Source organism: Ursus americanus, chromosome 1 (assembly GCF_024610735.1).
Source record: "Ursus americanus isolate L20-20 chromosome 1, mUrsAme1.1.p, whole genome shotgun sequence".
Classification (NCBI taxonomy): Eukaryota; Metazoa; Chordata; class Mammalia; order Carnivora; family Ursidae; genus Ursus; species Ursus americanus.
In genome coordinates this window covers 1,018,844-1,046,589 of record NC_142127.1, presented here as the reverse complement: position 1 = coordinate 1,046,589, position 27,746 = coordinate 1,018,844, and the positions used below count along the sequence as shown (strand labels likewise).

General features: G+C 39.7%; 1 pseudogene; it reads left to right on the top strand.

Annotated features, from left to right (window-relative positions):
- The first annotated feature begins 6,630 nt into the window (after positions 1–6,630).
- LOC123796415 (small nucleolar RNA U3) lies at positions 6,631–6,786 on the top strand (annotated as a pseudogene).
- The last annotated feature ends 20,960 nt before the right edge of the window (positions 6,787–27,746 follow it).

Sequence of the window (27,746 nt, the reverse complement as noted above, 5' to 3'; positions counted from 1 at the left end):
GGCCAATATTACCTTGATCCCCAAACCAGGCAAAGACCCCTTCAAAAAGGAGAATTACAGACCGATTTCCCTAATGAATATGGATGCCAAAATTCTCAACAAGATCCTTGCTAATAGAATCCAACAGTACATTAAAAGGATTATTCATCATGACCAAGTGGGGTTCATACCTGGGATGCAAGGGTGGTTCAACATTCACAAATCGATCAGTGTCATAGATTTTATCAACAAGAAGAAAGCCAAAAATCATATGATCCTCTCAATTGATGCAGAAAAAGCATTTGACAAAATACAGCATCCTTTCCTGATTAAAACCCTTCACAGTGTAGGAATAGAGGGTACATTTCTCAAGCTCATAAAAGCCATCTATGAAAAGACTACAGCAAATATGATTCTCAATATGGAAAAGCTGGAAGCTTTTCCGTTAGGATCAGGAACACGACAAGGATGCCCACTCTCGCCACTATTATTCAACATAGTACTAGAAGTCTTTACAAAAGCAATCAGACAACAAAAAGGGATAAAAGGTATCCAAATCAGCAAAGAGGAAGTCAAGCTGTCTCTCTTCGCAGATGACATGATACTCTATATGGAAAACCCAAAAGAAGCCACTCCCAAACTATTAGAAGTTATAGAGCAATTCAGTAATGTGGTGGGATACAAAATCATGTTCAGAAATCTGTTGCATTTCTATACACGAATAATGAGACTGAAGAAAAAGAAATTAGGGAATCCATCCCATTTACAATAGCACCAAAAATCATATATTACCTTGGAATTAACTTAACCAGACGTAAAGGATCTATATTCTAGAAACTACAAATCACTCTTGAGAGACATTGAAGAAGACACAAAAAGATGGAAAAATATTCCATGCTCATGGATCGGAAGAATTAACATTGTTAAAATGTCCATGCTACCCAGAGCAATCTACACTTTCAATGCCATCCCGATCAAAATAACAATGACATTTTTCAAAGAACTGGAACAAACAGCCCTTAAATTTGTGTGGAAGCAGAAAAGGCCCCAAATCGCCAAGGAATTGTTGAAAAGGAAAAGCAAAGCTGGGGGCATCACAATGCCAGATTTCGAGCTATACTACAAAGCTGTGATCACAACGATAGCATGGTACTGGCACAAAAACAGATACATAGACCAATGGAACAGAATAGAGAGCCCAGAAATGGACCCTCGGCTCTTTGGGCAACTAGTCTTTGATAAAGCAGGAAAAAACATCCAGTGCAAAAAAGTCAGTCTCTTCAATAAATGGTGCTGGGAATGGCTAACAGACACATGAAAAAATGTTCAACATCATTAGCCATCAGGGAAATTCAAATCAAAACCACACTAAGATACCACCTTACACCAGTTAGAATGGCAAAAATTGACAAGGCAAGAAACAACAATTGTTGGAGAGTTTGTGGAGAAAGGGGATCCCTCCTACATTGTTGGTGGGAATGCAAGTTGGTACAGCCACTCTGGAAAACAGTGTGGAGGGCCTTAAAAAGTTAAAAATTGAGCTACCCTATGACCCAGCCATTGCACTACTGGGTATTTACCCCAAAGATACAGTCGTAGTGAAGAGAAAGGCCATATGCACCCCAATGTTCATAGTAGTATTGTCCACAATAGCTAAATCGTGGAAGGAACCGAGATGCCCTTCAACAGATGACTGGATTAAGAAGTTGTGGTCCATATATACAATGGAATATTACTCAGCTATCAGAAGGAACGAGTTCTCAACATTTGCTGCAACATGGACGGCACTGGAGGAGATAATGCTAAGTGAAATAAGTCAAGCAGAGAAAGAAAATTATTATATGGTTTCTCTCAACTATGGAACATAAGAACTAGGAAGATCGGTAGGAGAGGAAAGGGATAAAGAAGGGGTTAATCAGAAGGGGAAATGAAGCATGAGAGACTATGGACTCTGGGAAACAAACTGAGAGCTTCAGAGGGGAGAGAGGGTAGGGGAATGGGATAGGCTGGTGATGGGTAGTAAGGAGGGCACGTATTGCATGGTGCACTGGGTGTTATACACAACTAATGAATCATCGAACTTTACATCAAAAAACCAGGGATGTAGGGCGCCTGGGTGGCACAGCGGTTAAGCGCCTGCCTTCAGCTCAGGGCGTGATCCCGGCGTTATGGGATCGAGCCCCACATCAGGCTCCTCCGCTAGGAGCCTGCTTCTTCCTCTCCCACTCCCCCTGCTTGTGTTCCCTCTCTCGCTGGCTGTCTCTATCTCTGTCGAATAAATAAATAAATAAAATCTTTAAAAAAAAAAAAACAGGGATGTACTGTATGGTGACTAACATAATATAATAAAAAATATAAAAAGAAACACAAAAAACAAAAAACAAAAAAACTTCTCTCTTCATGTTTCGTGCTCTTCTCTTTCCTTTAAATGAGGATAAAACAGGCAGAATTGGAAGTGAACAGGTGGCCTATACCTGAGGAATTATAGTCAGCTAGTATTACACTTCCCAAGAGGGAACAAAGGTAATAGAATGTTTCCAAGTGGGTTTTCAGCAGCCACCTTTTCCAAGAGTCTGGAACCTGATCCAGATTCCCTTCATGGGATGAATTTAAAGTGATTTAAAGCTGTTCCAACATATTTTGATACCAAAACTATGTTAGCAATGATTAACAATATCTAGAAATTAGTAGGGACAAGACCTAATTGTATCCTGGTGTCTGAAGTCTGTTGGGTCTGTTTCAGGTCATCGGGCCTATGGAATCGAGGTGGGAGGAGAATAACGCACCAAAGTCCCCTGAGGAAAGCTCACCTCATCTCTAGGCACTGATTCCTAGGAGGCACTAAGTAGTCTCTGGACTATTACTTCCCCCAAATCAGATCGGAGCTCTCCACACACATCCAACACTATAAGCCGAGGCCAGCAAGGTCATCTAACATTGGTGCTGGGGTCACGTCGTGAAGGAGAAAGAGGAGAAGGTGACCAAGAGACCGGAACTGTAGCCCTGGCCTCACCGATAATCACCTTGGGAATTTGGACAAACCTTACCTTTCCTGTTTTAGCTTCAGTGTTCTTACTTACTGAAAATCCCTTCTAGCCTACATACTCTAAGTATTCTGGGGTGGGTCTCTCTGTAGTAACAGTTTAACTGGTAGCCAGCACGTACCCACTGAAGTCCAACAGCAAACTCCCAGTTAGGAACTTGGCTTCATGGCTATTTGTTTATTTAATTTATTTGCACATGGACTGTACAGCACAGGCTGAACAGTGAACTGGAAGGTAATGCACGTGCCAAGTCACGGAGGCAGCCTTCTCATGAAGGCATGTTGATTGCTGCTGCCCACAGCCCGCCAGGCCCACTCCAGCTGTATTTTGTCAGCTCTCTCTTTACACTCAATATATTCTTAGGTTCTCCACTTTTCAAGCCTGCAGTAATTTATCTTGTGCACAGAAAGGGTATAAAATGGGAACTAATTAAACCAGAACTACTCAATTAATGAGAAACTAACAGAGGAAACCACTGTAGTTTAGAGATTTTGCATCAATAACACACTTCTTTTCCCACATGACCCACATTCACTGGATGGGTTTCATTCCACTAATTATTTATTCTGTGTGTAACCACTGCAGGCCAAAAAGAACGTTACAGAATCTATGCACCATGCTTTTTATCTTTAAACTGCAGGTCTGAGCATCCTTCTCATTCAATGTGAGTGCTCACTCCAATTTTCTTCAATTCTGGATGCAGTTTTATAGTAAGTTAATGGTAAGGTAACAAGAGGCATTTTTAGGATTTGAAACTTAAGAATGAGATGTAGAATTTCCTTGAAAATCCCCAAAAGGACACCTTTAGGGTTTTCTTTGAAAGATTTCTTTTCCAAATGTATGCCATCTGAATAAAAATAAAAATACTAATCTGAGTAAGAGCATCACTGTGCATTCTAGAAACTCTGAAGATAAGAACACAGACTCACACTGACTGCAAGTGGAAAGGACACTGGCCAGTAACATAAGAGATGGAGGGCACAACCCATAAGCAGAGTATGGTCTCTAGAATTGCACCAAAGCTTTGCTTCATCCCAGCTCTGGCCCTTGCTTGCTAGATGCTGTGAGCTGCTTGGTTTCTCCGTGTCTCAGTTTTCTTAAACTGTAAAAGGGGTGAATGATACATCCCTCCTAATGTCTGTTATGAGGGCTAAACAAACTGATGTGTGTAAGTGTGCACATGCCTGGCACAGATACATGCTGTATTGGCCAGGGCAACTCTCTTTGGAGAAAGTCTCACAACTGACAGCAGGATAGGATGGTCCATAAATGTGGCCCACAAAAATAAAGAAGAAATAAATGTGTTTTGCCATTTATTGAGTTACCAGATATTAGAAATATTCACATTTTAAATCAACTCTTTGCCTTATTCCTTGGAAGGATGTCAGTGTGATGTTATTAACAGAAGAGGAGTTTGGATCTTACATAGTAAGTTAGATTGGAAATGAGTGCCAAGAGGCATAAGGAGCCTCTGCAGACCTTGCAAATACCCTTGTAAGTACATGACCCAGAGATGCTCAGGTGTGAGACCAGGAGGGAGGTTGGAGTCATGGTGCCCTGAGAGTCTTAGGGAGTAAGAAAAGTTCAGAGGCCTGAACCCCAAACCTACCATAATGCTCAAGAGACAAAGAGAAGTTGGCATTAAGACCAATTCATTCCTTTTCCTTTTTGAACATGAAAAATCTAGCTGGAACCCAGGAGTGTGATGCTGCTCTAATCTGATCTGCATTGGCTAAAGAATCTACGTGGGGTAAGGAGTTTTGAAAGTGGCTTTCCAGGGGTGGGTCTCAGCTCTTCTCACCAATGTTATCAAGGATATGGTCTTCAGCAGGATGAAATGACCTCTTACTGACATGGGCTCCTACCTTTACATACTAGAGTTTAATGTCAACCAGAGAACACAAGCAGCCTTTTATCAGAGAAGGCTTAAACAATATGGATCTGTGGTTGTCAGTCTTTCACTTTAGATATTGAGAAAAATTCATCCATTCTTTCCTTTACCCATATAAGCCCCTTCTCTCTTACAGGAACTCTGCTGGGCATAGGGATCACAGACATATTCTCTGTTCTAGAATAGGAACGCTAACAGAGGTGTACACAAAGAGTAGGCCAAAGAGGAAAATGACAATGTCAGAAGCTAATGTCGGTGATTACTTTCACTAGACAGTAAGTTCCAATTATAGGGCACATGCCTCCTATACACCTCCACCCCCAGTACCTAGCAGCTTGTCAGGCTCCAGCTGCAGCTCTTCCCCTTCCATCTCTCCCACCCCTCCCTTCCTTTCCCCTTCCCTTCCCTACCACTTACTTCTCTTTCCTTACCTTTTCCTTCCTCCTCCCTCCTCTTACTCTTTAAGTTTCTCTCTCTTTTTTGTCTTTCTTTTCTTTATGCCACTCACATTTTGGTAGACAACCATTTACACTCAAATTTTCTACCTTCAGGGGCATTTTAAAAGAAATACTATTAAAGAAACATCTTAGATTTAGTGAACAAGTGAAGAGGTTGAGTCCTCTTTTCCTTCCTCCTTTCTTCCCTCTCCCCTGCTTCCCCCTCCCCCTTCTCTGCTGCCACTGCTGCTGCTGCTCCTTTTTCTTTTTTTCCTTCTTCTTCCTTCTCTTCCTCCTCCTCCTCCCTTTTCCCTTCCCATCCCCTCTTCTTCCTCTCCTTCTACTTCTTCTCCTTCTCTTTCTCCTCCTTCTTCTTCTCCTCCTCCTCCCCCCCTCCTCCTTCTTCTCCTCCTCCTTTTTCTTGTTCTTCTTCTCATCATCCTTCTCCTCCTCCACCACCTTCTTCTCCTCTCTCTCTCTCTCTCCCTCTCTCCCATTTAAACAAGGCTAGCAATCTTCTTTACTTCCTCTAGCCTGCAACACTGTGGTAACATCAGGCATCTCTCTGGGATTAGGGTCCATGAGAGGTAAGATTTCAGCAGGAGGAGCAAGAAACCCAACTAGAGTCTAAATGCTGTGATCCAGGCGGCCCTGGCTGAGAGCCTACAGTGGGCATTTGGAACCAACCTGTAATTAACCCACCACTGCTACCCTTGTGTCTTTGTGTCTTGAAAGAATCTCTCTAAGGAGTTTTAGGAAAAGGGACAATGAAACATAAATTCTCTTAGTGGAACAACATCCAAATGCTTCAAAACTTTACTTTTATTCCCTAACAGCATTGAAGGTGACAAGGAGCATCATAGACACCTATGAAAGGAGATCTCATGGTACTGAAGGAGTTTCTTCTCTTCATATCTACTGAGAACAAAGACAGTAAGAAGGGGTGAGGCTTCCAGGGAAACCTTTGATTAATCTTTAGCACATTGCCTGATTATGGGAGGTGGGTCCATGTGGCTGAGGAGAGGTAGTCAAAGAGGCAACTGACCCAGGATTGAGGAGATCTCAGTTATCATGCTACAGAAAAATTAACTGGGATGGGAATGACTGCACTCAAGAAGCAACAAATAAGCAGGGGGAAGGGGAAGCACAGCCATATCCAATTTGGGCTCACTTTCTGGAACTTTGTACAATTCATGAGTAAACAAAATTAGATAAAATATTTCTTAACCAGCAAATCCCCAAGTATTAACTGATTATCTTTTATAAACATAGGAGAGGAGAGACTATACTTTCAGGGATCATTTCTATAGTTTGTTACTATAAATATAGGAGAGGAACAGGCTTGGTCTGATGAACACCAAGAGCGAAGACTGAGAGGGTCTAGACTCTGAAACAGGACCTTGCCCTGGAGTGGGGTTGGTGGTAGGGTCAGAGCTAGCTGGATTCAGGTGCCAAGAGGATGCGGGGCTCTCTGCAGAGATTCATGGTGATAACAGACCAGAGGCAGCCTTGAGGGTTTATGGCAGGGTTATTGGGGTTACGGGCAGGGTGTGTCACTGATGGGAGCACTGGAAGAACTTACACTTAGAGTTCCAAGAAGGCAAGGGTCTCATCAACGCAGGTGCATGCTTCAACATGTTCGTGGAGAGGTCTGTGCTCCAAATCAAGCAGACACTGGTAAGAGGGGAAGGCCCTTACAAGCGAGCAGTGAGGCAAATTTAGGAGTGGCCAGACAGGGACCAAAGGTGCTGGATACAGAGGAAAGAGAAAGGAACCAGCATTGTTAATTGGTATTATGTGTTGCACTACAAATAACACACTGGCTGACTTGCAAATCTTTTCTCACCAAATCCTCATACAAACCAAAGTGTAATATTGTACGTTGTATTTTTCATTTGAAGCAATGGAGCTCGGAGAGTTTAACAAGCATCTGAGATCATTACAAGGACTTTAAGTGAGATTCAAACCTGTTTGGGCTCCAAAGTCTGTGTCTTGAATCAGGACTTTTGAACTCCCTTGTACCTGCAGGCCAGATGGCTTCTGTGGCCCAATTCAGGAAGAGCCTCTCCGGAAGGGGTGGGTAGCAGGAGCTAGAGAGGCTTATTACTTGTCATCATGAGGATGAGACTATCAACATACAAACAACTGGAAGTCAGTAGAAGTCAGTTCAGAAGCAAACTTCCAAAGCACAGTCTGTGTTGCAGCTCACATATCCTATTGCTTGTCTGCTGGCCAACCATCAGCAGCCAGCATCCTGGTCCCTATCAGCTGTCTTCCCTAAGCTACTCCCACTTTTGGGGCCACAGCTGGGCTTGCAGCTCTGCCAGCTCCTACCAAGTGTCTCCATTCAACTTCTTGGACTCCTGGGACAGATTCATGCCTAGCTCCATAAATAAGAGCACCAGCTCTTTGTTCCCCATCATTGAAGTTGGAAGCTTGGTGGTGGCTTCTAGTTTACCCTCATGGGTTCCTGCCAGTCCCTACTAGTTTCTGTCCTTCCTTTCCAAATTTATGTCCATCTTCCCTTCCGTACTGCTGGCTGCAGCTCTGCTGACTGCAGGTGCAACAGGTGTGAGATAAATAGCCATATATAAGCTGTCAACCAGCCTCCACAACGGCACCAGATCAAGCTCCCATCTGTAATAAATTCCTTACTTAACATCACTTCTAGTAGTTCTCCTTCTCAGGTTGAGCTCTGACTAGTGTTCTTTGTCACCATATACCTCTATGAAGAATCCGAGGGGCATTACCGATAAAGAATTGTTCATAGTTACTGCAAAGATTAAAAATATGTAATGCATGTGAAGATCTAACCTGATGCCTAGCATATAGTAAGTTCTCAATAACTGCAGCTACAGCTTTGTCATTAGGAATCTGGATTTAATCCTGCTAGGGGTTTCCACATGGGCAGAAATACTTCACAGTTTTTGGAATCTGAAAGCAAGATCAAAGACTCTGCACAATTCCCATGATGAGGAGTTTAATTATGAACAATGGGAAGGATAATGCATCTGGATTGTTTACAGATAGCTAATGACCTAACATGCTAAATATAGCTGCAGCTCCCTAACTGAAAGCTTGGTCTGCTCCTTGAAAACAGGTTGAAGCCCCCACTGCTGGGCAATGTTGGTGAGAACAGCTGGAGCAAATGTTCTCCTCCTTGCCGTGGAATGATAAATCACACCTGTCAATGAATAAAACATCCCGTCTCAGCAATCGAGCAATGGATTTTTAAGGAGCCTTCCCATTTATCAGTTTAGCTGTTGATTAGCTGTGAAAGGACATTGCATCAGAGGGATGATAAATGGGATAACTGAGCCCTCAAATGCAAGACAATGTGGGTTTGTAAGCTTGCCTCCAAGAACTTGATTATATAAAATTGCCCCAAAGTATTAAAGTACTAAAGAACTTATTATATATATCTAAAATAGATAATAAATATATATAAATATATAGTACATAACAAACATATATAAGCATATATATTTGCCATTGGATTTCTGATAACCAATAACAGGTGTGCATAGCAAGAAACAGACAAATATTGATTAAAGGAACCAAGGCCAGTTGCCCACAAAGTATTCCCCAGAGGCTTAGGACACATATGAAACAAGATACTTTTTGCATGTTAATAATAAACCGGTGAGCTCAGCAATTTTGAGTTTACATCTGAGGAGTTCCCCAAATCCTATACTAACCTGATATTGTTTTGTTCAAATGCTCTTCCTCTTCTTTTTGTGTTTAAAAACATGATTTTACTCAGATGGGCTGCTCAAGAAGTGGTGTGCTAGTAAATGTTTAACAACAGGCTCTCAGAGAAAAAAAAAAGAGCTCTTGTTTGTAGTGTTTGCCAATGTCTGTGGTGTCAGTACTTTCACGAGAGATGACTTCAGGCTGTCAGTGTGATACCACTGAACAGAGTTGGGAAGAAATGCTAGCAATCAGCCCTGGTGAGTCAGCATTAGCCAACTCAAGCACACCACAGTGTACAACCTAGAACCTGCCAGTGTACCATCTTGTCTGTATTGTCTCTACTTGTGTCCTAGGGTGTTGCTTTTACCTCCAAATTAAAAGTGGGTGGCTTGGATTTCCACATTCCATGAACTTCACATTTACCTTCCACCAAGAGTTCTAATTATATGTCTTATTTGTAGCAGAGATTTAGAAAACAACAACAAAATTAAATGAATTGCTGCAGCCAGGACTGTTTGAACTATGAAAATGGCAATGTTCAAAACTTACGTAGGCATTCTAATATCAAGTGAAATAACAGTGGTCAAAGGAGGTATGTCTGTTTGACAATGGTCAGTCATCCTTTTTGTACTCACATTATGATGACTTCTCCTTGATTAACCTAAACCCAGATTACTCACATCTGTCGCCTCTGGAAATAGATAGCAACCCAGGATTTAGATTTTTTTTGTCCCATTGTTCATGGTGAATGGTCTATGGTAGTGCTCTAACTTATCTCTATTATTTTTGAGATACAAATGAGTACTAAGGTGCAGTAACTAAAGAAATAATATAGCAAAGTAACCATAAGTGTAGACTGTACAGTCAGAATTGAGTCTGAATACTAAATTCACTGCTTATCAGTTTTGGAGCATTTAGTTAATTGCCTCAGTTTTCTCATCTACGAAATGGAGATGAATTTAGTAGTTGCATGTGACAGGCAATATCTGTGAGCTAACCTGACATTCCTAATTCCTGTTCTTATTGCAACCCACCTCACTGTACTCTAGCATCTGAGAAAAAAAACATGTTTTGCCAACTCTTCTTGCTAAAAGGGATAACCCTATAACATAGTTTTGACTATAACCTGGCCAAATGTGGAAGCGGGAGTTTCTTGGTGTCTTCTGAAAGGCTTTTACTGTGTCTAATAAAAAAGACAGATGTAACTGATAACTGTTATTTCTTCTCGTCTTGAATCAAACGTGATGCCTAGGGAAACAACACCAGCCATCATGTGACCATGGGGGAACAAGACCAAAAGAAGCACACAGACCCATGAAACCAATTACAGCAATACTCTATCTTCAGGTTTCCTGGGTATAGGATGAAAATATCTCTAATTTTTTTAGGCCACTCTGTATCAAGGTCTTCTCTCTCCTGATGCTGACAGCATTTTCAATAATAAACTATATAACAGGAGTGGTATGGAGATTATATTGAAATAATGCTTCTTGAGTGGTGGGCTGGCGCATAGCCTGGCCAATAGGAAACACTTCAAAATGTGCAGTATTATTATTATTTATTACTATGCAGGATTAATGCCTTCTGCTGCATTCCTGACACCATCTAGCACTGGCTAAGTGCACCAAGGTTACTAAAGATCACTATTCCATGCTACAATCCATGTCTTAGAGGAGCTTTCAGTCTTAATAAGGATACAATTATATGCATGTATAATAATCTGAAGACATGGATAGGCAATTATTAACTACATAAACATTTGGTTCAGAGGAGTACTAGGATTTCTGAAAAAGAGAAGTACATGTGAGTTGGAGTAGTCTAGGGAAGTCTATGAGGGAGGTTGGTCTTAAGATGGATGGGCTCTGAAGGACAATGATGGAGTGAGCTGTAGGCATTAAACATGCACACTAATTAGAAACATATCTATAGAACTATAATGGTGTATGCTTTAGGAGATGGTTCCTCCTGATTCCCTTTACCCCCCTAGTATACCCATCCCTAGCTCCCCTGTGTGTTGGCTACTAATGGCTCACAACTGTCTTTTCTCTAGAGCATCCCCTTTGGCTTGTAGAAGCTGTGTGGTTGAGAGTTTAAGGTCCCTCCCCTATGGATGGCTCACAGCTAATGACTGATAAAAGTCTGGCTCCTGGCCTAATTGCATTCTGTGGTCAACAATTCCCACTCCAGATCTCCCTGTGGGATCAGGCTGAAGTTAGACTCCACCTGAGACCACATCTTTTTTCAACTCCTTGCCCTGCTCTATCCTTCTTCCTCCATCCTCTTTCTCTTGAGATCACTCTCTCAATCTATCAATTGCACATGAGTCTCTGTCTCAGGGTTCCCTTCTAGGGACACTGGCCTAGTTCATGATAGATATTCAAAAGACATTGAGTAAGTTATTGATTGAGGCAATAGCAGCTTCACTTGCTCATTTGCTTATTCATTTGTTTTTTTTCCTATTTTCAATAAACCCATGTTGAGTATCTATTGCAGGCGCACTGCACAGGCACTTATGGTCTGGAGCAAAGACATGATTGATGCTTTCAACAGACACCATCAGATACAGATAGCTGTTGTTATGGAGAAACAGGATGGGACTAAGGGAATAGGAGCAGATGCACACAGGCTTGGGATGTCTGGTTTATTGCTGACAATGTTACCTTGAACGAGTCACTTAACTTCTTTGAGCCTCTTTATATTCCTGTGAAATATAGGACTAAACTATTGACTGGGTGGTTGATGACAGTAATTGAGTTAATGAATATAATTTCCCAGGTCATAGTTGTGATCCAGTGTATGCTAGATGTCAGTGTTATTGTGAGTACTGAGATCATATGTCTTTACCTGAGGGCACAAGAGGAAGAATGCTGTACACATGGGAAAGGGCCAATAGCTAGAAAAGGTGTGTTTCTACCTCTGTTTTCTCTTTCTAAAATGTTTTGAAGCCTACCCTCCAACAAGGGAAGTTATGGAAGTTCAACCTGAATCTTTCTCTCCCTTTTCAGTTTTTATCTACACGCTATATCTACCAATGCAGATAGTTTTATATGAAGAAGGAGGAAAAAAGGAGGGTGAGAACGGGTGGGGGGAGAGAAGAAAAGAAAATGAAAGAGAAAGAGAAGAAAGACAAATATTGTTGTCTAACTCTGAGTCTGTGTCTGCTGATTTATCAAAATTTCCTGGCAAGAATGACCTTTCAGAACAGCTTCTGGAATTATTCCTCTCCTGTGGGAAATGGGGATTCAGTGAGCCCAGTAGCAGCTGCAATACATAATAAAATGAGAAATTATCCTAACTAGCTTATTTGCTGGGAAAGTACTGGTTTGGAGCCACCCTGTGTTATGTGAGATATTTTTCATCTACGTCTTGGACCCTAAATATCCTGGAAAGAACCTAACAAGCAGACCGTGTGGCTTGGAGAGCCAGCACAGAGATTGGTGATCTAATCATTCCTCACCTGAAATTTATCTAATGGGGAAATTGGTAACTTAGCCTTACCATAAAATGTTATTAGCTTTTTCTCATAACTGCCAAAAACAATAGTTTTTAATGCAAATGAAAAGGCCAGTTTTCTGGAATCACCTGCGAGTGTGCTTTATTTTTTCGCAAGGTATTATATCACTTGTAGCAATTACCATGCACGTTTGTGATCTGTCACAGAATCTGACAAAACATGGACATCCAGTGTGAGAGTCCCAGAATGCTAATTTGTAAACCTGTCAGATTTGTCACAGTGGTGAGAAATGGTGTTAAAATTGCTTTCAACATCTTAATTAGTGGTAGCCTTCCAGAGAAATGCAATATCTTCAGCTCACTTTTTTATTAATTTCCTGATTTGTTTTTCAACAAGAAGATTATTAAAATTTAAATTATGATGATCCTCAGAAAACAGTGTACAACTTAGGAATTCTAATGTAAATGTGCCTGGGGCAGAGAGGAGCTTTCAACCTGGGGGGTCAATTTCTGTGCCCTATGCTTACATCCAACCTTTGGGCCTTGGCCTGAGAAGCCCCTCTGGAGGAACTGTAGGAGCTTCTGGTATGGTACAGCACCTTCGATCCACTGTCAAAAACTGTGTTCAGAGATGCCAGCACATAGTGACTCTCTGAGAGTTACTGTTTACTGAACCCTAACTGTGCACCAGGCTCTCTGCTATAGCAGACTGCATCTCTTCTTGTCCAATCCTTTCATAACCCCACAAAATAGGTGCCATTAGCATCCAGATGTCACAGAGAAAAGAACAGAGAGGTATCATGACTAGCTGTGTCACACAGCCAGGACTCATTCTAGTGCCAAAGTGTGCACTTGTACCTGCTGCTTCATCTGGCCCTTGGAGGAAAAGTTCTGCACAACTTCACCAGGAAAACAGACCGTGGCAGCAGAATCCTAGTGTCCTACAGAGCATGGTCCTTTGCCTCTGACCACAGGTGGCTGTCTCCCACTCGCCTGGGCCATTTGATCTCTGTGGGTTCCCCCACTTCTGTTCATCGGACTCGCAGCAGGTGCGCTCCCAGACGCCAGCGTGTGTTAATGCTGTTCCTCAGCTGTCTCGCAGTTGCCCTTCCCTGCACCTGGTATTTCTCTTCAAAAACAAGCCCAGAACTTTCCTGGGTTCTCCGTACCTGATGTCTAGATACCTTTTTAGGACCTCTATAACTCACTTCTATGTTCAATGTTGAACGCATAAGCCTGATTTCTGCATTATTTTGCTTCTCTATGTAATCCCACAGAATTTTCTGCAGAGTTCATTGAGAAAAAAGAAAATTAGTTTCAGTATTGTTGCACAGTCTCTCCATGAGGTTGGAACATTGCACCATAATTAATATATGTTTGATGAGGGAGGGGATGTCTGAAGCACAGCTTTTTCTAAATATCTTCCTAGCAGCTGCTTTTTCTCTGCAGAGTGTTCTCCCAATATGGGGGGGGGGGGGGGACAAGGAAAGCAAACATTAAAAATATCTAGAAAAGAAGAGGCTCCTGTAACCCACCTCTATGGGACTAGGATTAATTTCTTCCTGTGTTTGAAATATTTCATCCTAAGAAACGATGCAGGAAGTCTGCCATGAGACCCTCCCCTTGTCTGTTCTTCCACATCTCACTGCACAGTGCACACTCGGAGTCTGCATCTGGACAGCGTGCTTGAGAGGTTTGGGGCAGGAGCCACAGAAGTTTTTAAAGGCCCCCTCTCATACGCAGCAGTATCTACACACATACCTTTGGCTTTTAAATATATTTTTGTTAATTAATTTTATAAGAGATAATTGGTTCATTGTATTTCATCTGGGTTGAAAAAGGTACCAAGTAAAGCTAGGGATTAAAAAGGGTTTTTTTGTTTGTTTATATTATGTTAGTCACCATACAGTACATCCTTAGTTTCTGATGTAAAGTTCCCTGATTCATTACTTGCGTATAACACCCAGTGCTCCATGCAATACGTGCCCTCCTTGCTACCCTTCACCTGGCTAGCCCATCCCCCCCACACCCCTCCCCTCTAAAACCCTCAGTTTGTTTCCCAGAGAACCACGAGAGACTATGGTCTCCGGGAATTAAAAAGTTTTGAATATGGTGTCAAACAGTTGCTCACAGTGGTGGATTGAGAAAAACAAGGAGCCAATATAAGAAGAAAAACTACTTTCAACGCAGTCAATGCTAGGCACAGCCATGGCCCAAGAAAAGGCAGAGTGGGACAAAAGGGGGTATGCCGGAATCTGACTAGAGTACATATTTCAGCTCTGCTACAGGCGGCCAAGAGATCAGAGGCAAGCAATGGAACCTCTGTATTCGTAATGTTCCTTGTCTGTAACCAGTAGCACAATATCAACGTAGTAGGAGTTAGTATAAGGATTAATTTTTAAAATCGAATATACTCTCTGGTATCCATTAAACATTAAATATGAACAGTTATTCTTTTTGGTATTGTGATTATCCTGTTGAAATTAGTTTATCTTAAAGGGCATCATTAACCTGGAATATATACAATTTACTTGGTAAGATAAGAAACTTGCAGATAAAAATAAGTGAAAACCAAAGCAGTAAATAGGCCAAGTGGCAGAGAATGTCTTCTCAGACATTCTGAGGAGGTAAAGAGCACTCCGTGTTGGCCAAGGAAGAGTTCAAGGTGCTGGTGAGGTTTCTGCAGACCCTCCAGTGACAGTGGGAACCAGACAGACAAAAGTGATGAGGTGCAGAGCAAGCCGTGTGGGTGGAAGTGATGATGATGCCACTGGGTGTGGCTGGAGGGGGGCGGTGCCTCCCGTGCCCAGTGCTGCCAGGAGGGCCTACTGGAAGGTCACTGGACACGCAAGAAGCAAGCATGCCCTCCTATTGCCCCCTTCTCTGCTCAGGTTGCAGATCTTCCCAGCCAAGGAAATGGTTGCACTAAGAGCACTTAGGTCTGAGACCCACCTGAGGATTCTCTCAGACCGGGGGTTCCTCATGGTCCCGAACACTGCAAGAGAAGATTGCGTGTGTGGCAGGGGGGAGGACCTGCCCCTCTCTGGGGAGAGGCGAAAGTCTTCGGGAGATTTCCAAGAGAGGCTTGGATTCTGAGAAGTTAACCAGTGAGTCAAAAGGAGAGCCCTAAGACCAGACACCCCAACACCATCTGGATTTAGCAAGTGGAGAAAGTAGCTACAAAAGATCCATAAAGGCTGAGTAAATATTCATAAAAAATTATCACAGACTGAACTTAGGGTAAACCTTGAGCAACCATTACAAATAGAAATAAAGCTTCACATGTTAGTATATGAAAAAACAGGTGGAGCATGACGTGTGGGTGAGCATGTAATGTTTGGTCCAAACTAGGAAACTTCTGCTAGACAGAGAGACAGAGAGAGAGGAAACATTAAAAAAGAAGTAAAACCTGATAGCTTTTTTTATTGGTTACAAATGAGTTGTGTTATATTGTTGGAGCCACAAAATTGTCCTATTTAAACCTATTTTAAAAATAAAACTTTCCGGGGTGCCTGGGTGGCACAGCGGTTAAGCGCCTGCCTTCAGCCCAGGGCGTGATCCCGGCGTTATGGGATCAAGCCCCACATCAGGCTTGCTATGAGCCTGCTTCTTCCTCTCCCACTCCCCCTGCTTGTGTTCCCTCTCTCGCTGGCTGTCTCTATCTCTGTCAAATAAATAAATAAAATCTTAAAAAAAAAAAAAAACTTTCCAGGGGTCCTGGGTGGCTCAGTCAGTTGAGTGACCAGCTCTTGGTTTCGGCTCCGGTCATCATCTCAGGGAACATAAGATCGAGCCTCACATCTGCCTCCATGCTGAGCACTGAGTCTGCTTGAGATTCTCTCTCCCTCTCCCTCTATCCCTCCTGCTCGTGCTCTCTCTCACTCTCTCTAAAATAAATAAATAAAACCTTTAAAAAATAAATAATTTAAAAAAATAAAAATAAAAAATTTCCAAAAATGTAATCAATATAAATTAACACTAAAGCAAAATTGGAAAACATTTCTACATTAATTAGCTGGGCACTTAAAAATAGTATATCTTAGGGACGCTGGGTGGCTTAGTTGGTTAAGCCTCTGCCTTTGGCTCAGGTCATGATCCCAGAGTCCTCAGATCAAGCCCTGCCTCCTGCTCCCTGCTCTGCACGGAGCCTGCTTCTCCCTCTCTTCCCTGCTTGTGCTCACTGTCATTATCTCTGTCACTGTCTTTTGAATAAATAAATAAAAATAAAATCTTTAAAAAAATAGTATATCTTATGTTCAGTTAACCGACAAAATAAAAAAAATAAAAGATAAAATGGTTATTAGATTTAAAAAATAGCATATCTTAAATATTTATTCTTGGTTTGTATTTGTATGTAGCTTAACCAATGTTTTAGTCATATCTCTAATACCAAGTCAGTAGCATTTTTCTGAAGAACATATTTTCTTTCATTATGGGTTTTATGTTATTTTGTAAGTTTTTCTGAAGTATAATGTACAGACACAAAAATTGTACACCTGAAAATAATATACTGCATGTTAACTAACTGGAATTTAAGTTAAAACTTAATAATAATTAATAATAATAATAATGAAACCAGGCCACTACCAAGTTTTTATAAGAATGTATAAGAAAATACCACTAACCAGTGTTAAAAGATTAACACAGTGATGATTCTTAAAATGCCAACTGTCACTGCACGCTACTTAAAACCATGTAAGATGAAATGTATTAAAGTCACACCTTCAAAATATTAAGAGCCAAGATAATGGTTACCTGCTGTAAAATAGATTTATTCCTCACAAATAAACTTTCTCCTATTAAAAATGCAAAAACAATTGCACAGATCATAAGTATATAGTTTGGTGAATTCTCACAAAATAAATACATCCACACAACCAGCGTTCGCATCAAGAAGAAACATGTCATCAACATCCCAAAGCCTTCTTGGCTGTCTTCAGCATTCCATGCGACAGTTCTCCCTGCTGCTAACTCCAGAGACTATTTGTGCTCAGTTGTGAACATCACATAATATGCAATCATGCGTCTTTTTCATGGCATCGTGTTTGTGATACGGGTCCATGTGGTTGTGTGGAGTTTGTTTGTTTTCATGACTATATAATGCAGAAATATGTCACAAATTACTTTTTTATACATTCTACATTAGAGGGATATTTGGGTTGTTTCCAGTTTTTATCTTTCATGAAAAATTCTACAATTAACAGCCTTACATGTGTTTTAGGTGCATTTGTCTTGGGTACATACCTAAGGAGTACAATAGCTAGGTATTAGAGTATGTGGACAATTCAACTTTGATAGATATTTCCAAATGGTGCTCAAAATGTACCTGTTTACATCTCCACCACCTGGGTATAAGGGTTCTAGATGATCTAATTTGGGGTTAACATTTGGTATTTTCTCTACTTTTCATTTTAGCTACTCTTATGGGTGTAGACCGTTGTATAATTGTTTCAGTTAGATATTGCTGTGTAAGAAAAGACACCAAAACTTAGAGGCTTAAAATAACCACTATTTTACTACATGGGACAATTACATGTGTCAGTAGTTTAGCCCGGGGTCAGCCCGGCATGCTGTTGCCAGTCTTTCCAGGAGACACTCATACTGCTGCAGTTCTCAGGAGGCAAACTGAGTCAAGAGTGGCCCCACTCACATGTCTGAAGTTCAACAGCCAAGCTGTTTTCTCATCCTCAAGGAGGCAAGTCTGGGTTGCTTCTCAGAGTGACAGCAGAGTACTATGGAGGCCCACCACACCACTTACCCTCTTTTGTTAAGTGCCTTGTGTGTGTGTGTGTGTGTTGTGTGTGTGTGTGTGTGTGTGTGTGTGTGTGTGTGTGTGTGTGTGTTAAGCAGCCCATACTCTCTTTTGTTAAGTGCCTGTTTAAGTCTTCTATCCATTGGAGCTTTGTAATATATATTTTGGACAAATGCCTTTTGTTAGATATTTCTGTTGTATGTAATCTACGCTCTTTGCACTGGCCTTTTAACTCTTAATAGTGTCCTCTAATACATGTAAATTATTAATTTTAACGTACTCATAATTAGCAACCCTTTTTTAAAATTACACTTTTCTTTCCTATTTGAGAAATACTTGCCTACCAAAATGTATGAAGATATATTTTATATTTTATTCTTAAAGTTGTATATTTACATGAATGATCCACAAAATTGATTTTTGTGTAAACTGGTAAGTAGAGTCAAAATTCATTATATTTTCCATATGATAACCAATGTTACCAATTCAATGCAATGTATTTATATACTGTGTCAGAGTGTCACCTTTGCTATACTGTAGGTGGCTGTATATGTGTGTCTATTTGTGGACCCTCCATTTTCCCAATTATTTGTCTATTCTTGCACCACTATGACAAAATCTTATTTATTGTATTTTTATAAGTCTCAGTATCCGATACTTATATCTGCAAGTCCTCCAGAATAGTCCTCTGCCCTTGAAGATTGTTCCAGTTATTCCTGGTTCTTTGATGTCCCTAAACATTTTAGAGTTAGTGTGTCAATTTCCTGAAAACCACCAGCTGGGATTTTGACTGAGATTGCATTGCATAGAATATTCTGGGAGAAAATGGCATCTATGCAATATCAATTCCTCCAGCCCAGAAACATGATATATCCCTCCATGTATATCATTCATCTTTCCCTCCATCTATATTGTTTGTTTTTAATTTATAGTTAATAATATTATATAGTCCTTAGTGTAGAGGTGTTGAACATTTTTCATGACACTTATTTCTAATTATTTCATTTTTAATTAAATTTTATGAGATTATTGTAGAATTACATGCAGTTGCAAGAAATGACAATAGAGTGATCCTGTCTATAATTAATAAAGTTCCCCTCAAAGGCAACACTTTACAAAATTATAGTATAATATCACAACCAAGATACAGTCTATTGATCTTATTAGTATTTCCCCAGTGTTACTTGTACTCTTTTGTGTAGGTGTGTGTATTGAGTTCTACACAATTTTATCATAATTATGGGTTTGTACATACTGTCACAGTCAATATGTATCAGCTCCATCACCACAAGGATCCCTTGTGTTCCCTGTGTATAACCAAATCCACCTTTCTTCATGACCATTCACCTCCCTGTCCCTAAACCCTGGTATTAGCAAATCTGCTCTTCATTTATAAAATAACATCATTTAAAAATCTTGCCGTTTGTGATCATGTCGATGAAACTAGAGAGTATTATGCTGAGCAAAGTAAGTCAGCCAGAGAAAAACAAATACCATGTGATTTCACTCATATGCAGAATTTAAGAAATAAAACAATCATGGGGGAAAGAGAAAGAGAGAGTGGCAAACCAAGAAGCAGACTCTTAAACATAGAGAACACACTGATGATTACAAAAGGGGAGGTGGCTGGGGCATGGGTTAAATAGGTGATGGGGATTAAAGAGGGCACTTGTGATGAGCACCAGGTGTTGTATGGAAGAGTTGAAGTGCTATATTCTACACCTGAAATGAATATTACACTGTATCTTAACTAACCGTGGTTTAAATAAAAACTTCAAAAAAATGATATCATTTCCAAAAGTTATATAAATGGAATCACACAATATACAAAATTTTCAAATTAGCCCTTGTTTTACCCAGCAAAATTACATGGCAGACTGTTGCATCTATCAATAGTCCATTCCTTTTTATTTGGGGGCAGTATTTAATGGTATGCATGTAACACATTTTGTTTAACTATTCACCTGTTTAAGGACATCTTGACTGTTTGCAGTTGTTGGCTATTATGGCTAAAACTCCTATGAACACTTCTGTACATTATTTTTGTATAAACCTAAGTTTTCATTCCATTTCATTTCAAAAGGTACAACTGTGGGGTTGCATGACGATTACATGTTTAATTTAAGAAACTGAGAAACAATTTTCTAGAGTGACTGGGTCATATTATATCCCAAACAGCAATGTGGGGGGGAATCTAGTTGCTTCCCATTCTCACCATTTTTTGGATATTGTCACATTTTTTTTTAAAGATTTTATTTATTTATGTGACAGAGAGACAGCCAGCGAGAGAGGGAACACAAGCAGGGGGAGTGGGAGAGGAAGAAGCAGGCTCTTAGTGGAGGAGCCTGATGTGGGACTCGATCCTGGAACGCCGGGATCACGCCCTGAGCCAAAGGCAGCTGCCTAACAACTGCGCCACCCAGGTGCCCCTGCCACATTTTTTTTTAACTTTTAGCCTCTCTGGTATGTTTGTATTGATACCTCATTGTGGTTTTAGTTTGCGTTCCCTTGCTGGCTAATCACCCTGAGCGTGACTGCATGAGCGTGTCTGCCATCTGTATGTCCTCTCTGTGAAATTTCTGTGCATGTCTTTTGCACCCTTTCTGATTTTTTTAACCTGTTAAATTTTAGTAGTTCATTATATAATCTAGATATTAGTCTTTTGTTGGATATGTAGTTTGCAAATAATTTCATCCAGTCTGTAATTGGTCTTTCATCCTTTTTATACAGGCTTTTGCAGAGCACAAGTTTTTGAGGTTTTTTATATTGATGATGGCCAATTTGCCAAATTTTCCTTCTTTAATCATCTCTAGAAATTGTGCTATTTGTTTGTACTATTAAATCAATTTATATTTAATACAAATATGGACATGTTTGGTCTGTCATCTTACTACTCATTTTCTGTATTATCCAGTTTTTTAATGTTAATCTAATGTTTACCTTAGATTAATTAGGCATTTTTTATTATTCTTTCTTTTTTATAAACTTGCTACTCGTGCATTCTTTAATTTTTCTTTCAGAATTTATCCTCTATTTATTTATTTGAAAGAGAGAGAGGGAGAGAGCAGGAGCAGGGGGGAGGAACAAAGGGAGAAGGAGAAGCAGACTGCCTACTGAGCAGGGGGCCCAAGACATGCCTGCATCCCAGGACCCTGGTATCATGACCTGAGCCAAAGGCAGATGCTTAACCCACTGAGCCACTCAGGTGCCCCATGAGAGACTCTTAACTCCAGGAAACAAACTGAGGATTGTGGAAGGGGGTTCAGGGGATAGAGTAACTGGGTGATGGGCATTAAGGAGGGCACGTGATCTGATAATCACTGGGTGCTATATGCAACTAATGAATCATTCAACACTACATCAAAAACAAATGATGATTGTCTTTCTCTGTTTATCATATGGTTTCACTTATTTACGGAACATAAGAAATAGCAGGAAGATCGGTAGGAGAAGGAAGGGAAGAATGAAGGGGGAGTAAACAGAAGGGGGAATGAGACTATGGACTCTGGGAAACAAACTGAGGGCTTCAGAGGGGAGGGGGGTGGGGGACTGGGATAGGCTGGTGATGGGTAGTAAGGAGGGTACGTATTGCATGGAGCACTGGGTGTTATACACAAACAATGAATCATGGGACACTACATCAAGAACTAAGGATGTACTGTATGGTGACTAACATAACATAATAAAAAATATTATTAAAAAAAACTAATGATGTACTATATGTTGGCTAACTGAATTTAAATTTGAAAGAAAAGAATTTATCCTCTATACTCTAAATGAATTCTTGACTTATTGCTAACTAAAATTAGTTATTTCATTTTTTCTCCAATAATTCTGAAACCTCAAAACACTTTACTTATGTTTACCAGCCCCTATTTTTATGCTATTGCTCTCAAGAGTTTTAATTCTTATGTGTTATAGGCTCATGCTACATCACCACTGTTGTTTGTGCAGCCAATATACAATCAATATTAATATGCATCAATGTTTTCACATATAGATAAATAGACATATAGATATAGATGATATAGATATTTTTCTTCTATTGCTCTTTGTATTTTTTTTTCCTTGTAATTCCTGTGGATTCATTTTTCTTGTGCTTAAAAAAAGTCTTCATTTGAATTTGTCTCTTTTTTTGGGAACAGTTCTGTTAGCAAGAAATTCTCTCAGTGTTTAATATAATTTAACTGATAGAATAGTTTTTCTCATAATGGAGCCAATTCATTTTTAGCTATCACTTTACTTTCAGAATGCATGCAAGAAATATTGGAATTAAAAATTAGATTATTTTAGAAAATGAGTCAATTGGCCTAAATGAAAAGTTGTGCTTTACTGAGTAACATGTAAATGTTCCTTCTTCAGATACACTAGTTAATACATCATCTTCAAGTGCGGTCTTCTTAAAATAATCACTAACTTTTGAAATAGGTATTGATGCATCTTCTGCTGACTTTTGTCTTCTGGTTTTTATGTGGTCATTAATAACACTATGGCCCTAATCATTGTTATGTCAGCATTTTGTATAAGTTTATTAATATTCTTGAGAAATTAATTTCAGCACTTACTTTGTCATTAAACATTTATTTTGATGTTTTGAGCTCATTGTTCCTGCAAGAGTTTTTGCTCCTTAATTTTCTTCTGAAAGTATTACCAAGCAATATAATTAAGAAGTAGATTCAGAAGATGCAAAAAAAAAAAAAAAATAGGAAGAGCCTTCAGACCACTGTCTACATCCTCAGTGGCAAGTCTCATCCATATCTATTATTTTTTATCATATTAGAGATGCATTCAACATATTGTTACATCTGTTTCCACAGAGCCTACTGACTGGCAAACCTGGAGGTCTGTGCACCTCCCAGGCTGCCGAATACTGTGACACATCTAAGAGACTGTCTGGAACAGCAGCTTTAAATACCTCTCCTCCCACCATAGAGACTGCAGGAAATTAACAGTCTCTTGCCAACTCAACTCATTTTGTCAGCAAGCTTTCTGCATACTGCCCTCAAAAAAGGAGGTGTTGGTTATGGCCTGGAAAGGATGAACAAAAACAGGCACAGGTTGTTGCCAGTGGTTTTAGTTTTAATCGCATGTTCAATTGGAAAAATCTTTTACTACATATACTTTGCATACACACATTGCACAGATGCATTTTGTTCAAACCCTGAAACTGTGGCAGAAATAATAATCAGGTTTACAGAACCCAACCTCAGTTATTTTAATGCAACCATTAATTTATTATTAATGTTTGTTGTTAAACAAACCTTGTTAATGTTGTTTGTTTAAATATATGTTGTTTGTTTAAATAAACAAACATTGTTAATGTTATTTGTTGTTAAAATATAAAATCTGTTAAAATATAAATTCTAACCAGACAAAATGCCAAGACAATGGCAGTGAAGATTTGTAGTCACCAAGGACTCCTAGAAGAGTTTCAGCAGAATGGGATAAATACGTGGAGAAAAAGGTCCAGATAGGAGTAAAGAGGTAATTGTCATAGTGATAAGTGATTACCACTAAATGCCAAGTGGAAGGAACTCTAAGTTTCTATTAATCACTATTAACTGTATAATAGTTACCTTTTTTTTAATGCTAAGTCATTATCAGCAAATATTCTTAACCCAAGGACCGATTTGCCATCTACTGTTATAAATAAGCACTTCTGTATCTCTGATGACTAGCAGGATCAAAACCAGATGGGAAGGACTGTCTGTGGAATGTTGAAATTTCAGGATCTGTTACATATATTAGCAAAGACAGTGAGACAGGAACATTGCATGTGTGGTCACAAATCAGAGTTTTAATTCCTGAAATAACAGAATATCTGAATAAAACAGATGATGGTGTGTCAAGTTGGAAAGTTAAGTTGACCAAATTAGAATAGTATCACGTGGCAAGTGAAAGGATTAGAACGTTGATCCTTAGGCACAGTGAGCTGTTGAATGATTGGGAGCAAGAAGTGGAACTATGACAGTAAAATTGGAAGAAGATTAATCTGGAAGAGGTGTGAGGATAGGATGGAGGGCAAGATGGAGGGCGAGTCTGAAGGCAGGGCCACACGTTGGAAGCCATAATTGTCCAAGAGTGAGGCTACAAAATTAAGAAGTCACTTTTTCTCTGATATTGGATTTGCTTTGTATTTTTAAATTTCACTACTGACTAAAAGTTTTGTAATAGAATAAAAATCTGCAGACTGGGGCTCATCTGATATGAACAGATTGGACTCCAGAAGTTCTCTGCAAGTGTCTACAATTCTACTATTCGATCATCAGCCCTTTCAGTGGTAAAGACTTTCACCTGCCAATCATATTACCCTGCCAACAGTGCTGAGTTTACCTGGGAGGTAGAAAGCCACATTAAAACTACAGACAGTTCGGGGCGCCTGGGTGGCACAGCAGTTAAGCACCTGCCTTCGGCTCAGGGCATGATCCCGGCGTCTGGGATCGAGCCCTACATCAGGCTCCTCCACTGGGAGCCTGCTTCTTCCTCTCCCACTCCCCCTGCTTGTGTTCCCTCTCTAGCTGGCTGTCTCTCTCTCTGTCAAATAAATAAATAAAATCTTAAAAAAAAAAAAAACTATGGACAGTTCTTATTGTATTGGATGGACTTCCTCCTGGGGTCTTCATCCTGGCTGAATTCTTTAATTTAGAGAGATGTTTCATCAAGAATGGTTCAATCTAAAACAGGAAATGTGAGTAAGGCCCCAAAGCAGAAATAAGTACTCTTTTTAATTCTATGTTGATTGCTTTAAATCTCATTTAATTCCTCGATGTTAGAACATGGGTATTATAATATCTATCAACAGATAAAGAAATTAAGATTTCACTTAAATTAAGCAAGATGGTAAGTCTAGTAGTTTAAGTAGTTTATTAAGTAGTTTATTAAGAGCAAATATTCTAGGCCAGGTGTGATTAATGGTGGAGTTTATATCTTTTCCATCACTGAGTTGTCTCTTGTGGACAAAGACAGGAAAAAAAGGAATAAAAGAGAATCCTAGTTTTCATGTAGTCATCATTACAATTATAAACCAGAAAATAAGTATTGTTCTTCCACTTAGGTATAACTTAGAATAACTAAATTATTAATTGTTACTTGATATCTACAGCATGCCAATTTAGAGCAAGAATAAAGAAATGCAACATTTAGGTGTAAGGTAGTGATGTATGTATGTCAACTATACTAGTATGTATGCCTATACTATTCTGATATTAGTGATTATTTTCTGAGGACACATTTTTTTTTCTGTTCCAAAGGAAATAATATAACTCATAATTCCTTGAAACAACATTCCTTGAAAGCAGACAAACACAAAGGAGTTAATACTGAATTATTGCATTTATATAAAATTCAAAATTAGGTTAGCTAATAATCAGCCTCACCAAGCATAAGGGGGGACATAAAACACTTTCATCATGATGATATGATCATACATATAGTAAGTGGGACCATAAGTGGGAGACAATGAGCTTCATCAGTGCAAGACTCTGTAGAGGATAGCAGCACAAAGGAGTTTTCTCCCCTCCCTTGTCTGCCCACTTGCCACCGAGCATACCAAATATTCTCTGTCTACAGTTCTGCTAATATCCCTGGAATGCCTGACTTCCATACTCTCTATACACATGCCCTTTGAAACTGATAGTCACACTGAGTTCTCTAGTTATGACATTGGGTGTTCCCCCAAAACATTGGTTTATTAAGTTGGTCCCTGACATTCTTCACTGTTGGCTGCCTCTATTGGACCTTACTGGGGTTACACAGTAGACCTCCAGGAGAATGCTCACTTGGAACGCACATGCTAGCATTGCAGAGATGGGGAAAGGGGGTTAGTTCCTATGTCATGTTTATCATCAATCAACCAAACAAGTAAGTGTCTACCACAGGGCAGAGATAAAGAACTCACAATATGTAAGAAGTCTGGGGCCTGGTGTTCTCACACCCACACAAAGGAGAAGGACTGATAGTTGGGACTCTGAATGATGAATGGAGAGTTCAGACAGAACTGAGCCCCATTAATAATCCACCTCTATGTCCCTGGGAACATGGCACTCAAAGATTGAAGGCACTCTTCCACCACAATGCAGTGAATGCATGATTTTAACAGAACCCATGATTTTTCTTATAATTCATTCAATTATGTTCTTTAGTCATTCATTTGATAAACATTCTTTAAACCGTTCACATATGCTAGACAACTTTTCAACCTTTTAGTTACCAGGAAAATATGACAAAATATGAGCTATCACTGTGCAACTACCAGAATAACTGAAATTAAAAATTTTAACATGGGAGCATGTTTTTCAGAAAAAGTGGAAAAGTTTTTCATTGCTGATTGGAACTAAAATTGATGTAGTCGCTTTGTAAAACTGTTTGGCACTCTCCACTGAAGCTATGTGTCTGCATAACGTATGACACAGAAATTTCACCCTTAATATGTACTCAACAGAAGTGGATACTTGTGTCATTAAAAGATATATTCAAACATGTGCTGGGGTGCCTGGGTGGCTCAGTGTCTTAAGGATCTGCCTTTGGCTCAGGTCATGATCCCAAGGTTCTGGGATTTAGCCTGTGATGGGCTCCCTGATCAGTGGGGAGTCTGCTTCTCCCTCTCCCTCTTCCTTTGCCCCTCCCCCACTTGTGCACGCTCTCTCCTTCTCTCTCTCTCTAATAAATAAATAAAATCTTTAAAAAATGTCCCAAAGTGGAAAAAACTCTAAAAAGATGGATAAATAAATTGTGGTATTTCTATACAATGAAATATTATTTATCAAGGAAAATGAATAAAATAAAACTACCTTCTACAATACAGGTGAGTTTCACAGACAACATTCCTTGAAAGCAGACAAACACAAAGGAGTTAATACTGAATTATTGCATTTATATAAAATTCAAAATTAGGTTAGCTAATGTATGGTGTCTGATCAGGACATTGTTTCCCATCGATAGGATGAAGGGCTACTGATGGGGCAAAAAAAGGGCTTCTGGGATGCTGGTGATATTGTTTTCTGTATTAGTTACATGGGTGTGTTCTCTTTGTGATAATACTATAAGCCTTATATCTTACATAATTTTCTTATGTATTAAACTCCAAGTTAAAAATATGTATTAATAAGAAGAAAGGAAATAAAAAACTGAAAATGCAAAGGGTAGGAAATGTTTTATTATTGAAAAAAGAGTGTTGGATGTGTGGTCTCAGATATCTCAGAAAGTAGGTGATCCTTACGCAGTGGACCCAAAGTAACACACAACTTTTCTCCCTGGAGTTCTGGAGACTCCCTGAAGATTTTTAAATAGCCCTTATCTAGATTCTTCACTCCCCAGAATGTCTTCTGGAGGGTGTCCACTATTGGAACATAAAGGCCTTTGTATGTGTTGTTCTAAGTACTGGTGAGAATGGGAAACGAGGTTTCTGACATATACCTATTGGATCATTGGCTGCCTTCACAATTTCCTCTTTATCTTTGGTTTTCAGAAGTGTGAAATATGTTATGCCTATGGTCAGG